Source organism: Ceratotherium simum, chromosome 34 (assembly GCF_057802395.1).
Source record: "Ceratotherium simum simum isolate JZ-2026a chromosome 34, ASM5780239v1, whole genome shotgun sequence".
NCBI classification, from domain to species: Eukaryota; Metazoa; Chordata; class Mammalia; order Perissodactyla; family Rhinocerotidae; genus Ceratotherium; species Ceratotherium simum.
This window is the reverse complement of record NC_141933.1, coordinates 25,668,790-25,676,084: the sequence shown is the minus strand read 5'-3', so window position 1 is coordinate 25,676,084 and position 7,295 is coordinate 25,668,790.

Sequence of the window (7,295 nt, the reverse complement as noted above, 5' to 3'; positions counted from 1 at the left end):
TCACCCCTTGTGAGCCTCATGTCCTGGCCTCTGACAGGTGGTTCTCGGTGAGTGTTTATGGGGGTGCCAGGGGATGTCTCCTGTGTGACCAGAAGCAAATTGATTCCTGCTGGTACCATGGCTGCTGTGTAAGGCACCTGCTGGATACCTGGGTCCTCTAGTTCCGTTCCTCCCTGTCTCTCCATATATTACGATCTCCCCAGGCAGCCGCGAGGTAGCCCCTATGCTTGAAGAATGGCATGAGTCCCTTCAGTCCCTGCCTGCCGAGGAAGAGCTTCCCTTCCCACTACTTCCTTTGAGGTGTGTCCCAAAGCAGTGCTCTTTGGGCCTCACTGTTTAAATTATTAGTACAATAGCTCTTTTGAGTTTTACTTTGAGCCTTGTCTCTCTGTAGGTCATATATGTGTGTGTGCGTGTGTACACGGGATGGGTTAGAGTTAAGGATATACTCAAGGTAAAACACCACACTACACCCAGACCAGCAATTCCCTCTGCCAACGACAGCTCCTTAGAATTCCGCTCATCTTTCCCATCCCCTTTGTCAGGTGGCTTGAGTTAGTTCTCCTCCTATGGGTGGCCCCTTGGCTCTTCTGCATGCAGCCATGTGTATCACTGCTCCCAACAGTCTCTCAGATTGTGGGCAATTCCTCACCATCAGCACGCCCTCCCATGGGAGGTTTTTCCTAAGGGACTCCTCAGTTGTGACATGAACAAGTCTCTGTCAGACAGTCCTCTTTCCCTGGTTGTCAGACGTTTCTGAATACCTCTCCTACTCTAGACCGGCCTTCATTTCACCGGTATTTTCGCATGTAATCTTCTCAACTATATGGTGATTTGGATATTTTATCCTCCTTTTAATGTTGGGAAAACTGAATCCCATAAGCTTCAAGTGATTTATCCAAATAAAAATGTGTGAATGAGATGTGAACTGAAGTTTGCATCCAAGCCTGAAGGTGCTTTGAATACTATGCCCCATGTTACCAGACTGAAGAATAGCATGGGTTTTATGCATGACAAAACCAAACAAACATTACTTTATTTACCATTTAAATGTCGTTGGCCTATTTAACTTTTGGGTGCTTATGGAAATATTTTCTTCAAGACTGCACACTGGTAACTCATGATAGAAAATAATATGCTAACTTCCTAAATTATATTTGCTATTCTTTTTTTTTTTTTTTTTAAGCCTACTTTTTTTTATTATTTATTTATTTATTTTTTTATTTGGGCTGTGATTTTTATTTCAGCACATCACAAAAATATTAGTTGACAGCTTTGAGTAAATCCCATGCAACAGATACTACAATAAACACTAAATTCAATCGACTTAGTCTTCCCAACCCTTCAAGATTGAAATTATTATATATTTGCTATTCTTTAACTGGCTCTGAGTCTCTGCCCTCTCCCTTAACAGCTGTATTTCCTTCCATTCTGTTTATACTCTGAAGACTATCAAATCTATATCCTCAGCTAAGATCTCCCTCCTGAGCTCCAAACCAAATTTTCTAGCTACCTAAGTGGCATATCCAAGGGGAAACCCAGATTCACATCAAATTTTATATATCAAAGAGGACCATGCTTCCTATCTCTTCTTGTTGCCTTGTGTTGCCTCCCATAGTGCCAGTTTGGGTTAACGTCACCCAGTCACCCAATCGCAAAATGTAACCATATCCCAAACATCTCCAACTCTCTTTTTTCTTTATTGTTCACTTCCAATCAGTCCCCAGATTGTATTGTTTGCCAAATACATCTCCTTTTCTTTATATTTATTTTTACTGACCTGGTTCTAGTCTCCCTGACTCCTTATTCCTTGCAATCTCTTTCCCAAGTTGACATTAATCATAAAGCATATTTAGTTATGCCCATTCCCTCATTATGTCCACTGAGAGTTCTCAAAGGGTGAAATCCCACCCATTAGTGTGAGTTTTGGAAATGTGGGGCTTTTTCTGTTGTTATAGTGATGGGAGATGGTGCAGACATTTAATGGGCAGAGCTGGTAGAAGTCTTGCAATGCATGGACAGTACCAAATTGTGTCGATCATGCACGACTTTAGAAAGCCCCACTGGACACCGAGTAGGTGAAAAAAATACGTATCATTATCTAACACTAGACTTTAATTTCATTTTACAAAAAAAACATTGAATTGCATGTTGTATACTGAGTTTTCCATAAATGCTAGTACTTGAGAGAAATTGAGAGAAACTTGAACTTTATTGGTTTGGAACTTACCAAGAACACTTCTCCACTTTGGAAAACTACATCAATACAGCAGTAGTGATGGAGTGGCCAGTGTAACACGCCTGTTTCTGTCTATATTTGTAACTGTGGCATTCATGAGTACAGGTGAAAGCATCTGACTATTTAATTCTCTCTGTAATTGTGCCTAAGGATCTATTACTAAGTACATATTTTTATGGTAAATTATTGTCCTTTATTTTTTATTACCGTTGGAGGCTCTATTTTGATTTTTTGTTTTAATTATCTGTGTAGATAGATTATATCATCTATAAATTTAACTTTAAGTTATTAAAGAGAGTGTTAGAAAAAAATTTTTTATAAAAATAGTGTGGTTGAGTCTGCTTTGGTTGAAAGCTATTTGCCTAAAGCTGACTCTAATGTACCATGGCATCAGAGGCCATCAACACTTGGTGGCTATTTACTTCTCTCATCCCTTTCACTCCTCTACAAACACCTTGAGTTCCTGCTCAAATACAGATTTTTTTTTTGGCTCACATTAGTCTTTCTGTTTATAATGACATTACTGTAATATTTTTTTTTTCTGACCCTGAACTTATCAAAAGCCTTTTCTTGGCAGAAAGTGAATTATACACGGAAGTATCTTATATGTTAGTGTTCTATTTGGCATATTACAATAATATTTCTTGTACTCGGCTAGCCAAAACCCATCCTCTTTCCTAACAACAATATGATTCCTCTCTGGATAAGGTCTGTTGGGATTAGCCAGGAGCTTGGCACCACACTAGCTAAAGAAGAAGTCCAGGATCCACCCTGGGTCTATTGAAAATCACTGTCCTGAAACCCTGAGCTGAAGGCAAAAAACAAATAAACAAAGAAAAAAAAATCTGAAAATAATTGGATTTCATCCATTTCAGACTCAGGTCCTGAATAAAGTATATCTGTTATGAGACCATTCCTTCCTAGTACTGCAAATTTAAATAATATAATACTTTAGCATTATGGGGCTCTTTTTGGAAAAAACTTGCTCCATAAATGCCCAGCTACCAGCATAACAAAAGCCAAATCTGCAATGTGCAAGGCATTCTGTCAAAGCTCTAGACTGTTCACCTTCACTTCTTGAACTCTCTGAGTTGTACAATACCAGCTGACCAAATTAACACATTCTACAGCAAAGGAAACCACCACGATCATATAAACTCCTAAGACCTCCTCTAATACAGCTTAGAGTGTTTTTATGTTTCAGACTACAATATACTGTAGCCTTTTTTTTTGCTTATGACATTTTCCAGTATAAAAATGTATAGCACTTCTAGTAAAACTCTACTAGAAATCACGGTTCATTGGTTGTTTTATCCTACAAGGATTAAAATTAGCCACTCTTTAAAATACAATAATTCTAATTTTTGTTATTTCTTCCAATGCCTGATGGCTTGTTCTTTAATCCAGAGTTCTGTTAGCAACTTGGGGTTTGCCCATTGCTGCATATTTAGCAATGACCTTCAAAATATTTTGTCAAGCTCAATAAGAGAGGAAATCTTGATTCTTCTAAGATGTAAGGCAGCATGAATAAAAATCCTAACTCTGCTTTTCAGCAGCTGAATGACTCAAAGTGAGTTCTTCCTGTGAGCCTCAGAGCATTGCTTATAAACTGTAGGAAATAAATCAGGGTAACTATGAAACGTGAGTGAGTCTGGGTCTTAGCATCTTCACTGTTAGATCAATCAGCCAACTCCCACCAAAGGGTCAGGTGGGGCAGAGTGTTGGTCCATTTGCACAAACATACACATGAGCAGTTAATTATATCGAACACTCATGGTTAGATTGCCTTGCTCTAGAGATAAATTAGAATGACAATGTATCATTACAAATGTCATAAAGAGTATTCTAAAAGTGTGTTCCATTTTCTGGAAAAATTCCAGATAAGGGAACCCTACAATTCTCTTCCATCTTGTTCAAATATAAAGCAGAAATAAAATGGAGAAAATGAGTTTTATTTCTTACTTATAAAGTAACTAGATTTGTGTGTGTCTGTGGGTTTTTTCGGGGGGTTGGAGAGAGTTGTGTGATGGAAGGACCAAAAACAACATGACTATGAAAGGAACAAGGGAAAATGAATTTCAGTTTGAGCCTTGAGAATTACAGTGCTATTTCGACAGGGACAATTTATGAAACTAAATTTCATTTCAACAAAGGAAGAGTTTCTCTTGTAAAATTTTCTGAATTCAGAGTAAAGAAAAATGAAGCTAAACTTAAGTTTGCTTAATAAAACAATGTAGATGTCTTATTCTGTTTCTGAAGAAGAAATCATATTTGAAAGGACAAACCATTACTAAGAATTGCAAATTAAGATGAACCATTTAATAGGAAAAGGCCAACCTAAGCAAATGAGAATATTTCTTTCTATTAAAAGAAAAATATTTTCTCTAAATACTTTATCATTGAAAATCCTAAGCATGACTTCTACTGTTTCTTAAAGTATTCGTCAAAAATAGTTTTGAGCAGAATATTTAAGAGGCTTAGATCTTTTTCTCCATTAAACATAGTCTTACACTGCTTTATCTAGAATGAATTAGAACATCAGTGAAATCATTAAAAGATCAATAATAAGGCTTTAAGAATGATATGGACATTCTGCTTTACATGTTTGCATATCCTAAGGATTATTATTCAGGCAAATTTCATCTGGCTCAAGTTTCAATACCGGACACTCATTTATGAAATATTTTCTGGAGGACATGACCAGCAATAATAGATATTCTAACTAAAACTCATGACTGTGTAAATATTCATAAGGCCTCCCTCTCTCTAAATGTCTGTATACTATCTGGCTGTTGTTAACAGCTTTACCCTGTGTATTAGTGGCATTCAAGCAAGTGAGCTAAAAAAACCTCTTATTTCACAACGCTTTTGCAGACAAATGAAAGCCACTCCTCACAGTGGGAGAAATAAAAGGCAGCTATTTACATGTTGTATTCTGCAGCCTAATTTGTTTTTACAGATCAACATTAATCTGCTTTTCCTTGGTGGGCATCATGTAGTTGGTTGCAAATGCTAATTAGATATGCTGGTTTCATTTGTCAACCTATGACAACAAGCAAGGAGAAAACATTTCTGGACATTATTAATAAAACATTATTAATTGGACACCCCCACTTCCATATTTCAACTATAATTCTCTCGGAGGGTTGTTTTCTAGAACATTTCACATTTGACTACCATTTCCTCCCCTTATCTGTAATTTCCTCCTTTCAGGTTTTATTAGCAAGTCATTTAAGAAGTAAAGATGCAGAGCCTAGAGGTGGGACTAGGAGGTTACCTTATAGAGGGGGATGGGGTAAGAATTAAAAGGAAGCCTCTGGGAATCTTGACCACTTTTCCGAACTCCTAGTGCTTTACTCATTTCATTAGCACAGCACACACGCTTCTGTGTTACAGTGTTTATAGTCTGCTGGCTTTGCACAGAGGTTTAAACTTGGCGCTCCTAATGTCATGGAGCTTCTATAACGTCTTCCTTGACAATCGTTGGCCTCCCCCTGTGTTCTCTATCCCAGTTAATGCTTCATCATTGTCCTAGTTCTTTCAGGTTGCAAGTTGGAGCTATTTTAGACTTTTGCTTCTTATTTACCCTCCATTTTCCAAAAGTTGGCAAATCCTGTAAAATTGATGAACACTTGATCTGTCAGTGTCTAATAGGAGTTAGATGTTCCAGGAGTTGTTGAGTACAATTATAAAACTAAAAATTTCTTTCTTCAAAGGTCTTACCCAATGACTCCCCACTCAAATCCAAACCCTTCAGCCTAACATTCAGGCCATCAGTCTTCTCTCTGGCCCCCATCTACCCTATCTTCAATATTATAATCATTCACCCAGTATCACCTCCAAATACCTCCAATCCAGTCACATCACTCTACTCAAAATCCCCAAATGCACCCTCAACCATCTCAGTATCTCTGTTTATTTTACCCCATTACTTATATATGAACTGATGGATTTCACAAACATTTATTAGAACCTAATACATGTGAAGCGTTGTGCTTGAAATATAAAGATAAATCAGACACGGTCTCCACCCTAATGGACTCCCTGTCATTGGTAAAGGCAGACCACTAAACTAAAAACCCTAGAGCAGTGAAAGTGCAGAGGGTATATGAGAAGCACTTAGGACAGAGAAATTCAACCTTCCTTTCTGCCTACCAAAATTGTACCTAACTTTCAAGTCTAGGTTGAAAGCCCAAGACACCATGAAACTGTGTTAAAATGTCAAAATACTACCCCATCTTTATTCTCTAATTTCTCACTGAGTTTTATTCTTCTTCATAACACTTACCTCTGTCTGAAATTGTTTTATGTATTGATTCTTATTTATTGTGTGATTTCTCCATAGATGCAAGGTTCATAAGGGCAGAGATTCTTATTTACTTGTTTATTTATTCACTCACATATTCAACAAGTACCTATTGGGTATCTATTGTGTCTTCCCCAGTTTATCCCCAGAATCTGTGCTTACAAGAGTCTTTGATTCATAATGGATCTTCAGTAAGTTTTTGATTATTTAGCAAATGCAGGAATATATAAGGCAACGAAGCTTCCCCCAGATGCATTACAATCTCTCTCCTCTGTTCTCTCATTGAACTTTATTTCTCTTCTCCGAACTACTTTTTGGTACTGTATTTTATTTAATGTTGCCTGAGTATGTCTCACTCACAAAATCATGAGCCCTGGAGGAGAGAAAGTGTAGCATTCATATTTGCAATCCCACACAGGGTCTCTCGCTCCTTGTACATATGCTAACAGTAGAAATGAATGGCCAGACATACTAAGAAGAAATTTAGGTCCATTTATTTATGGAGTGAATTTAGTCTGTTTCTTATACCTGAATGGCTATACTTTCTTATCTGGCATCCCACAGGCTTTGACACTGAGCCCTTTGTTCGACATGCAAACACGACTGTATGAATTAGTTTACATGGAGCCTTTCCTGAAGCAAATCCAAAGCATAAAACTGAGAATTAATAGAAAGAACGGAAATTAATCAGTTTTAAAAGATTTGCTCTAAAAGGTGATTCACTGTGAATTGTAGATTTTGTTCTTTTAA